Here is a 12,788-nt window from a genome sequence, read left to right on the forward strand (position 1 = left end):
ATAATCTCGATTAATCTGATTTTGACATTTACAAAGGTGTTCTTTATACATTTATTCACTATTTTGAATAATTGGTCTGAAATTATTGCTACAGTAACTTTTGTAAATGTTTTCATCTTAAATTTGATGTTTTCCTCACATTAATCTTCAAATCAAAATACTGAAAAATGATAATTTTGATTACAGGCAATTTTCTTTGTGAATTGACAATTTGAAAAAAGAGTAATGTGACAAGGACTTAATTGTATTTTAGTTTGCCCTGATACAAGTATATGTATGTTGTACTTAATAATAGTAGAATAAATATTTTTATATGTACCAGAAAATATCTTTGATAGTTTACTTTGAATAAAAAAAGCTTATTGAAATCTCATTTTTTGATCATTTTTGATTAATCTGAATTTGATAAGTTGAATGAAAGATGACAAATGATCAAATTTATTTTTAAGTAATGATCAAATTTACTTTCAAGTAATGTCAATTAAGAATAATTAAAGATGAAATTTACTTCCAAGTAAAGCCAGTTAGGAATATTAAAGATGTGTAATGATGAACTTTACTGTCCAGTAAATTCAGCAGAAGTTAACTTTATGACAAGTAAATGTGAAATTTCAGGACATCACATATCTGCTTTACTTGATTAAATACTAAGTTTAATGAACCTTAAAGTCCCTGAAATTTCATATTAAATTTACATTGAAGTAAAGTTAAGACAATGTGGGACATTATATTACCTTTAAGTCAAATTAAAGTTAATGTTTACCAACTTTGCCTTAAATCAGCAAAGTTATTCAAAGGCAATGTAAATATTCAATTTACATTGCATTTACTTGCTTTGTAAAGCCGTTTTTTCATGCAGTGACGTATTTTGTTTCGCCATCCTGTGTAACATATTCCGAATTCGAGAGACAAATCTGCTGGTTTTCTTACATAAGGCAACATAACTAAACATTTACATTTAGTGAGGTACACGTGTAATCGTCAGTAAATTCATATTTTTTGTTTTGTTATATTTTTGTTTTGTTTTTGTGTGTATGAGTGTTGTTGTGTGCATGCGTATGTATGAGTGTAGACGTTACTTGCTATATTAGTGAGCACGATAATAAACTTATTTGCACATACTCTTGATCTTTCTTCAAAGACCGGTTTGCAGCGAGGGATTATTTCCATGCCATTATCACAAGTTGTGATAGCGAAATAATCCTTATTTATGAAATAAATTTCTAAATCTTATCACATCAATTGAATATACATCCGTATTTTCAAGTTAGTAGCGAAGTACTTAGCTACTGGGCTGTAGAGACCCTTGGGGACTAACAGTCCACCAGCAGAGGCCTCGACCCAGGTGTCGTAATGTAAAACTTATACGATACCAATTTTGATGCACTAAATGCGCATTTCGACAAAGAGAAATGGCGGATGCACCTTTTGTGACGAAAGATGAAATTCAATTAGTTCTTGAATTTAGGGACAGAAAGAACATTAAAAAAATATTTGTTCATCTTTTACTAGAATTAATTGTATAAAAGCAAATTTACATTCTTGTTAAAGCTGTTATACGTAAGTCACGTCATTCTTGGTCTTCTGATTTGTTTACGTGATGGTTTGACTGATGATGAAATACAGAATTCATTAGATGAAAAGCAGAGCAGATACACGAAAAATGTTATTATCAATTAATTATTGGGTATTTTTTCTTTTAAACTAGTGGAATCGGTGACAAATGTACACGATCACATTTTCCCGTTTAACGTTCGAAGTCAATAAAGCCGTTAAGACAGGCGACAAATTGTTGCCAAGTATTTCAATGTATTTGTCGGCATTTATACCATCTTCTACATCAGTCAGTGTTTCATTTTCTTTAATATGCTGTCTGACATGTTTCAAACTGATTGTTAGACATGTTTCATACCGATTGTTAGGCCGTTCTTGGCACACTAATTGTGACTACGGACAACTTCGTTTACCTGATCAAGATATAGGGTTCACGGCGGGTGTGACCGGTCGACAGGGGATGATTACTCCTCCTAGGTACCTGATCCCACCTTTGATGTGTCCAGTGGTCCGTGTTTGCCCAACTATCTATTTTGTATTGCTTTTAGGAGTTATGAGATTAATCATTGTTCGTTGTCTTCACCTTTCATACAAATACAACCCAAGTTCATGACACTTATTCTTCGTTGTGATGAGGGACACACCAGTTGGGCAGTATGCGTTTTTCATTTTTTCCAGATATAAGCGTTATCATTTTTATAATTACAATCTGACTTTCATCATTAAACACCCATATATTCAATTCGTGATCAACTTTCCAATTTGTTCTTTCCTTACGCCACTTTCTTGTTGACCTCGCGAATCAATTTTTTCTTGGCAACACTTCGTTTGTATTCCATCTCCTGACTTTTTCCTTTTATAGTTTTGGTACAAAGTCTATGAGTGTTTCCCTCATTCACAATACCAGTTATTTGTTAGTAAGATTTTCGTCTATTTCTTTAACTTCACATGAAAGTTTGTTCATATCTCTATCTGTAAACACTTTCATCCTTCCTTTTCCTCGCTGATTTTGTTATGATGCTACGTATTGTAGATTTAGGTATTCCTAATAGTCTCTCCAAATCTGTTGTGTTTCCATTCTCTATATACGCATTTACAATCACATTTCGGACGTGAATGCTCAATTCTTTTCCTTTCCAACCCATGTTGTTTTTTGAAACGTTATAGACAAACAGTATAGCAGACGTCATAAATCTTATGCATATGTCATCAATTTTAATATGACTACACAAAGATAAGAAATAGATTGGAGATATATTGTATCTAAAGATAGCGCGTAGCCCTAGTTCTGTGACCATGCAAGAAAACGTGTCGCGATTTGCTCATAAGTGGCGAATAATTATGTTCCTTGACTGTAGTTCGAGAAAGAAAAACAATCACAACTTAGATAATACCGTATATTAGGTTTTTTCCGCGTGTATCTAATTTCCGCTTTGTTCGCGACGATTTCCGAATCGCGGAAAATAAATCCGCGTAAATTTGATACAAAGTTTTGTTTTTGTAATAGAGTTATATAGCATACATGTATTAGTACGGTGGAAGTTCTGTGTTCAGTGTTTTGTTTCCCTTATACCCGAGAAGCGCCAGGTAACGGGTATGTAAGCCTCGGTGTTTATTCAATAAAGGACAAACTAATTAAATGGGCCACGTTCTGTGCTTCAATCACTGTATAATTATACCCGAGCAACTCATACATGTAACGGTACATGGTGTATAGTTGTTTTAAACTGAAAATAATTATCGATGAATATTTTGTATTAGTACCATTATAGCTAACGAACAGTGATTTACGTTACTATACCACCAAATTGCAATATACTTGAGTGTAAACAAAAGTGAAAAATTGTTTTTGAAAACTGGTACGCGGCACAGATGTGTAATCAGCTGAGCGTGTCTTCCTAAACTTGGAGGAAAATGGTTGACAAAGCTCTATGATTACATGCGAACAAAACTCGATATCGTCAGATATGGATTCAGAGAAGCAGGGATATCATCCTTATTGAGATTTGATTATAATTGCTAGAGTAAGTCAGAAATCAAGTAAATCGTTTCATTGACTGAATTTTTGCATCAATCATTAAGAGTTATACGCACAGGTGCTTGTGGACAGGACTTCCGGTACCCCCTTCTTGTATTTTTCAATGTTCAATTCCTTGGGTATTTCGGACGTATTTCCGGGGGTACCGGAAGTCCTGTCCACAAGCACCTGTGGTTATACGTACTGTTTTCGGTTCTGATTCGCAGAAAAACATGACGCGGAAAAACCTGATATACGGTATGTTATGTCCTTATATCCTTATCGTTATTTAAATATTTACATTAAGATCTTAGCTCGTATCTTATGTGATGTCCAAAATTGTTGCAAAAACCTTTACTCAAATATTATCCTTTGTGCTTGATAGATATATATAATTTGTAGGAATTTTAGTCACTAGCTACAATAAAAAGGTAACCTATTTGATACTAAAATTTTTTCTATTTATTATTTATATTGAAAAACGTTCAAGGTAATAAGTCCTATGTTACCATATTCTTTATCATTCGCCTCAATGATTCGCCTGATTGTTTTAATTGTTGAATGTAAAACTTTTTCATTTCGACTGTTTCTTTCTCTTTCTCACCCTCTATCTCTTATCACTTGCTTACTTGAACCAAAGGCTCTAGTTAGCTTTTCTACTACATATTTGTCCAGCTTTTGTTGTTGCTGTTGATGTCGTTATCATTAAATTTTCGCAAGAACAGTGCCATGATTAATGATATTGATATGTAAATATCGTCAGGTGGTTCAGAGTCAATTTTGTTTAAATTGTGGTCTCCTGGGGATCCAATATTTTACATGCAAATATTAAGAGAAATACATTTTAAAATCTCCATGTCATTAACCGCAGGACTATGATTTATCATATTGGTATACAAACATCCATAGGTAAATGACATTCAAGATTGTTCAAATCATGACTTCGCAGGGGTAGGTGAGACTACAATAGGAAAGTTTTATTTTAGAATATGAGGAAAAATTGTTTTTGAAAAACAGCAAGTCATAATTAGTAATGAAAGGCCAATATAACGAAGAGTGACAATGCTTCCCCAAGTAGTGTAAATTTAATTATTTTTAACTCATGACTCCCTGGAGTAGGGTAGAATTACAATAGCGATCAAAGTGTTATATGAGAATAATTAGGGAAACATATTTAAAAAATATTCTCAAGAAGAGCAAGACATTGATTTGTCATATAATATGTTGATCGAGCGAAGCATAAAATGGTCATTAGCGTGTCATAATTGATAATCATAATTCGGTTGAATACTGTAAATTTGAATTCACTTACAATATATATTATCTTTGAAATTCCCCTTGCGCTAAACGTCAAGTAACATCTAAATATCAAAGGAGGAATATATGAGGATAAATACATGATCCACCTATTCATTTAACGTGGGGAAGATAACGACAGGCGACGTAAACCGTCCATTGTGACGTCACATTTAGCCTCGACTTCCTTTTCTCTTTCAAATCAAACAATTACAAACAACAACACATCCCATTTTCAATTTCAAAGACAGCTAAAACTAAACAAATGTAAGCAATAAAATTTTAATTTGTAAAAATGTAAGCGTAAATATATCGTATATTTGTATTTGAAGAGACTCATGAACTCATTCATCATTCTAGTCGTATTACTGTTTTTCTACTTAATGAAAAGTAAAGATAAGGAACAGTGATTTGTTACAAACTGTTACAATAATAATACTACGACTTAGTTTTAACAAATTGAGTGTTTGAATTCAAATTGTAAGTCTTGTATTTTTGGAAATCAAAATTTAAACACTAAGAACTATTGAAACAACTAAGGAAGAAAAAATTTTGGCGTTGATATGGATCACAAAATTTCCAGTGAACGATGGTAGAGATTATATCTATCATTTGGTGAGTTTGTCATTTTTTCTTTTACGTGTATATACACGTTACCTTTAGAGCCCTAGCTTGTTTCGTGGACGGGTTGTGGGTAGAATGGTACCACAATAGGATATTTTTTTTAGTTTTATATAGAAATATTCATGAAATTAATTAAAATATTCTATTCAAGAGTAGCAAATGGTCTTAATATGTGTAGATTCAAGTTTATTTTTATCCTTCTACGAAAGTTGGAGGCATATTGTTTTCGTCCATCTTGTCTGTATATGTGACCACATTTTATAGATTCCTTGTAGCAAAACATTACGTTTCATGTCATGATCTTTGACCTTGTGACTAAGGATAATTCCGTTTACCTGATCAGGATATAGGGCTCAGGGCGGGTGTGACCGGTCAACAGGGGATGCTTACTCCTCCTAGGCACCTGATCCCACCTCTGGTGTGTCCAGGGGTCCGTGTTTCTCCAACTCTCTATTTTGTATTGCTTATAGGAGTTATGAGATTGATCACTGTACGTTATCTTCACCTTTCATTGACCTCTGTTCGTGATTTTCACTTTTTCATGCTTCAGAATTCCTAAACATTACAACTAGCGGGATTTGTCTACGCTGGAATATTTAGTACTATGGAAGTTATGCAAATATAGACAAATAATCTGAAATGAATGATTCGTCAGTCCATTCAGTAAGGTTTTTAGGCTTTCGGTGTAAGTTCAGGTTTGATTTTGAACAGCCGCCCATTTTGTATCGATATTCAATAACATTTGTACTCTAAATTGTCCTCAATATTTAATTATACGCAATCACTTTTAAACACAACTAGATAGATTTGAACATGCTTGAATAATGATACAATCTTTTGAATAGTTTTAGTGTTGACAGGTAGTTCAGAAAATGACCTTCTTCACAGTAACAGGACACTGTCTACACACCATGTATAGGATTGTAATTATAATTGTTCACATACTAGTATTTCAAAGTTTTTGCATTAAACTGGAGGTGAGCTATAAAAACTTAATATAGGACTTTGTTAGACATCTTATGTTTTCCTACATCAAACTAATACGATTTATAATCCATGTTTAACCAACTCTCACACTCGTGGTCAACTGTTGGCCGGACAATAATCTGCCCTATGTTTATTGGCTGTCACATCATTCTCGGTCAGCTGCTTTGTTTACATAATGACAAGGTTTACTGATTTGATGGTAATGAAACAAACAGCAGAGATGCGAAAAATGTAATCAACGTTACATAAAATATATTCAAACTTTATATCAACAAAAAGCTGTTATATTAATTAGAATATTGGGTATATTTTCTTTTATACGAGTGGATACAGTGATGTGTCCAGGGTTCCGTGTTTGCCCAACTATCTATTTTGCATTGCTTATAGGATGAGATTGATCACTGTTCGTTATCTTCACCTTTGATGTACGCAATCAAACTGTACTGTTTAACATTCAAAGTCATGTGGATTTAGGAAAAACAACATGAAAAGTAAAAATGTATAATAAAACAGTTGTCGACTGTGTCCTCCGACAGCTGTTTTTGTTTGACACTCGAATGGATCTGCAACAGGGCCGTTTTCTGGTCAAACAGATAGCTGTTGTCCTCGGACCCAGTCAATAAATGTATACCGTTGCTCATTAATCATCGTTAAACCCTGTCACAGTGTCACTGAATATTTCCTGATCTTTGTATATATTTTCACAGAATCTACAAAGAAATGAATGCGACCAGTCCTGTCTTTGTGTGCTGTTGTGCCTATTATCAATTTGTTGCATCTCGGAAGGTATGAAATGGTATTGAAATAAGATTGTACCATTTTTAGGAAAGCAAAGGGTTTTGATTTTTGAAAAATGTTATTAAACACCCTTTAAAGAATTTCAATATCGAAGGTTCATTGTTAGTAGATGTTGGAAGAAATGAGTTATTTGAAATGAAAATGTTAGTCCATTCATGTAAATAAAAATCTTTCACTATAAAAATGATATTCCACATTTTGATGAAAGATATATCATCTCTTATTTTCAGCTACTCAGGAAATATGTACAACGGATACTGATATATATGGCTGTGATGAGTTGGTGGTGCATGCCCTCTATTCATTAGAGGAGTACTTAGTTACACGTTATCTCTTTCCTCCTCTAGGAGTAACACAAATCATTGCAGAAGCAAACTCCCTGGCAAAGAAAATATCATACCGTGTTTTTTATAAAGCTTCTAAAACTGGATCAAAGATGGAAACGTTTTTTCGTTTTTGTTATAAACTGTAGACACTCTTTTTGATCTATACTTAGAAAATATGGTTTTGTCACTTTTTAAAAAGGTTGCAGGTGTAGTCCCATTTGGTCGAGATATTTTGGATGCCATTCACTATCTTAATGCTAAATTAATGGCGAATCCTGTTTGTCAAGTTGCGAGGTTGATTATCTATAAGATTACAGATCGACTAACATTCTTTGAGAAATTTTCATATCGACTGAATAATTTCTACATTTGGGTTGTGGAAAAATTGAGAAGATTTTGATAGATATCAATGGGGATGAAATTAATCATTGAGGTGTTTGTAAACGTTATTCTCTATACGGATGCAAGATGACAGTCTGAAAATTTCGGTGTATGTTATGTTGTTAAAGTATTTGTAGTTAATTGTTTCCAGTCAAAACTTTAGTATTACATCTAATTTAATCTGCAGGATTGTCAAAAGTATCTATAAATTTCCTGTAAATCATGTTTTTATACATTTGCTATGAATAACAAAATGTTAAAGAAGAATTAATCACTATGCGTTAGGCTAAACTTTCGAGAGGGTCGTCATGTAAATTAGACACAATCTTTGAAGGACATTTATGGTACACCATACGAAGGTAATGGATAACTTTCTTTAACCTAAACGATAAGTGTTGTTAGAATTCAGATCGAAAGAGCGGATCAGAGCGGGGAAATGGAGAAGCATAAGAAGAAAAGAAATTGGTCGAATTTATTAAAAATATATCAAAATTAACGAAATTTTATATGATCTAAACAAATTAAACTGGGTCAATCTTGCTGTTTTTGTTTCACTTCACCAGAAGTACAACCACCTAACAGGAAGTTTCAGAATCCACATCACTATAGAGTTGGGATGAAAAAAAACCGTCATAATAAAATTGCTATGGTGTTAATGTAACAATTCTCATGTTTTGATAGTAGTGCTATTTTAGGTAAACTTTGTATTAATATGTATATATTTTATTAATATTTCAATATGCGTCAATTATGTAATTTACACTTATTAATAATGTTATATAGTTTTATATTAAAAGGGCTGGATAAAGGATTGGTTTTGAGTGCACGTGAATTAATTTGTAGAATATTTTTGTTAAATGCTGTCACTGTTTCATTGACTGTGTACTACTTGAATTGTCTTATCCTATTATTAACAATTTCGAACATTTGTACTTGGGATTTAGACTTACTCTATCTCGCACTAATTGTTACTTTGTTTTGTAGAATCACTCTTGTACACTGATTAAATCTGAGTATAAATTAACTTAGTGCATTGTTCGCTTTGTTACATAATAACATAAGGCCTTTATTTATCCAGGATTACATCTTTAGCGATAACACTAGTTTTCACTATGGTCCTGCATATAGCATGGTGATGTTGATATAGTTGAAAATGAGGACCTCAAATCACTTATTCTTAAAGGTCCTAAATACAGAGAACCTCGGTCTTTTAATTGGCGACAGAACTTCATCTCTATTATGAGTTCTGTCGAAGATTATGCCAGACGATGGGCTAAATATGAAAAAGAAGAACTTGATACATTGTCAGAATAGGTTAAAAGCATAAGAGGGATATTAAAATCCCGCATTAGACACATGAAAACAAAAGTACGTACCATCTATCCTTCTGTGTTTAGTAAACCAGAAGTGATAAAAGAATTAGATAGGTTACATGAGGAATATGTTTTGGTTCCAGCTAACAAAGCTAGTAACAACATTGTCTTTGTAAGGCTCATTAATACAACTGTATTTTAAACGAACTTGGCATTAATTCCACTTTTGGTAAGCATACTTATACTCCAACTGCCCTTTCAAAAGACGAAATTCTTCAAAACCATGCTTCAGTTTTAGACACTTTTAATATTCCAGTCAATGGGTCGAATGAATATGAGTTACCGTACCTATACTGGATTCCTAAACTACATAAAAACCCTTACAAACAAAGATACATTGCTGGATCCAGTAAGTGCTCTACCAAGCCCCTATCTTTGTTCCTCACGAAAATGTTAACAGCATTGAAGGAGAAACTTCAAACTTACTGTGCGACTACATATGCCAGAAGTGGTGTTAATCAAATGTGGATTCTAAAAAAATTCTAAAGAACTTTTAGTAAACTTGAAATCACAGAATTTTTCCCAAATCAATAGCATTAAAACTTATGACTTTTCAACACTATACACGACCATTCCTCACGATAAATTAAAGACTAGACTTTTTGACATCATACACAGTTGCTTCTTCAACAAAAACGGAAAACGGAAATATTCATATCTAGTGATCAGTTATTCAAAAACTTACTTTGTTAAACACCACTCTGATTCCACGCACAAGTACTCTGAAGTTGAAATAAAAAATATGCTAGAGTTCCTCATTGACAATATCTTCGTGGTCTTTGGTGATCAGGTCTTCCAACAGTCTGTTGGAATTCCCATGGGCACGAATTGTGCTCCTTTGTTAGCTGACCTGTTTTTATATTCACATGAAGCAGAATTTATTCAAAAACTTCTACGTGAGAAGAAAAAATCTCTCGCTGTGACCTTCAATTCGACTTTTAGATATATCGATGACGTTTTGTCTATTAACAATGATAGCTTTCATTCATATGTCGATTTGATATATCCCTGTGAGCTCGAAATAAAGGACACCACAGAGTCGTCCACCTCTGCTTCATACTTAGATATTTTATTGAAAGTAGACATTAACGGCAAACTAACAACTCAACTGTATGACAAACGGGATGATTTCAGCTTCTCCATCGTCAACTTCCCACATTTATGTAGCAATATTCCATTATCACCTGCATATGGTGTTTATATATCTCAACTGATTCGATATGCAAGAGCTTGTTCTGGGTATAGTCAGTTTTTAAATCGAGGTAAGCTACTGACAAACAAGTTGATGGTACAGGGGTTTCAACAGTCTCGATTGAAGTCAGCATTTCGCAAATTTTATGGTCGTGATAACGATCTAGTTCGTCAATACAACCTCGCATTGGGTCAAATACTGTCTGACGTGTTTCATACCGATTATTAAGCCGTTCTTGACACACTGATTTTGACTGCGGATAACTCCGTTTACCTGATCAGGATATGGGGCTCACGGCGGGTGTGACCGGTCAACAGGGGATGCTTACTCCTCATAGGCACCTGATCCCACCTCTGGTGTGTCCAGGGGTCCGTGTTTGCCCAACTATCTATTTTGTATTGCTTGTAGGAGTTATGAGATTGATCATTGTTCGTTATCTTCACCTTGCATACATACATACACACATACATACATAGTATTACATACATACATACATACATATATACATACACACACATATATACATACATACATACAGAGAAGTAGAATACATATAAACTTAAGAAGTAATTATGAATGTAAGATAAATAGGTACAGAATAAAACTTAAAAAGTATGGCGATGATCTCTAAGATGATAGGTGAAGATAACGAACAATGACCAATCTCATAACTCCTATAAACAATACAAAATAGATAGTTGGTCAGAGACGGACCCTGGATATACCAGAGGTGGGGTCATGTGCCTAGGAAGAGTAGGCATCCCCTGCCGACCGGTCACATCCGTTTTGAGCTTTATATGTCGATCAGGTAAACGGAGTTATCCGTAGACAAAATCAGCGTGCAAAGAATGGCTTAGTAATCGGTATGAAACACGTCATACAGCAGTTGACCCAATGATAGGTTGTATTGACAAATCAGATCCGTTATAACGACCATAGAATTTGCGATATGCTGACTTTAAACGAGACTGTTGAAACCCCTGCACCATCAACTTGTTTGTCAGTAGTCTGCCTCGATTTAAAAACTGATCTTACGCAGAAGAAGTTTTTGCGTATCGAATCAGTTGATGTGAATTTCATCTACTTCACTTTCATGATTAATTGACAAAAACATTAATGGTAGTCTAAATCCTTCAAAATTTTTCATTATCCTTTCGTTATACATTGAATAATAAAAATTAGGTCTTGAAACTACTATACATTAACCCGTGCATGAAAGTTAATTTTAATGAATTTGGAAGTAAAACTCAGACATTGAAGTTTTGAAGCCTTAATTGAATAAAAGTAGAAATTACATATAATAAATTATTATTTAATTAAAAATGGAAGTAGTGTACTGAATAATCCATAAATGTGAGGTTTCCTTATAAGTGAAATAGTTTTAAAATGTTATAAAACTATCTTTTCATAAAACCTATCTTTAACATTATTGAACATATTCCTAAACGAATAAAAGATACGTTAAATTCAATAAATAAACATTGATTGACTACGGATAACTCCGTTTATTATATACCCATCAATGTTTTTTGATACTCTAGATTTCACAGAGTGTGATCCAGTTTTTTACCTGATCAAGATATAGGCTCACGGCGGGTGTGACCAGTCGACAGGGGATGCTTACTCCTCCTAGGCACCTGCTCCCGCGTCTGGTATATCCAGGGTCCGTATTAGCACAACTTTCTATTTTGTATTGCTTATAGGATCTATGAAATTGATCACTGTTTGTTATCTTTACCTTTCATTGATTGAATTTTTAATTCGAAATAGGTAAATTTTCTTGAAATTCACCTGTTGAGTTCCTATATGTCCACCTGCACTACATTTCCGCTTGCACTAAATGTCCGCCCAATTTTGGTCTAAACTGTCCTTATGTGTCCGCCTGCATTATATTTCCGTCTGTATTAATGAGGAAGCAATGAATTATTTTACGACATAACAACCCCTCACACTTAAAGTTTTTTAAAAAAAACATATATACGTAAGGAAACATAACACGGTTGCATCACACTCATTCAACTTAACATTACGTTATTCTATAACAAAACAACGACTCATAGTTCATGTTTCTTATGATGTGCGTTAGGGTACCAAACATAACGTAACACCACCCCACGCATTTAACAACTCCAAACAATCGATGGGAATATGGTTTAGTAAAACTACACTAAATTGTGATGAAAAAAATCATCGAAATGCGACAAAATTACCTGGAGTGAATAAGGTATTATCAGTAAAAT

The sequence above is a fragment of the Ostrea edulis genome, chromosome 1 (genome assembly GCF_947568905.1).
Source record: "Ostrea edulis chromosome 1, xbOstEdul1.1, whole genome shotgun sequence".
Lineage (NCBI taxonomy): Eukaryota > Metazoa > Mollusca > Bivalvia > Ostreida > Ostreidae > Ostrea > Ostrea edulis.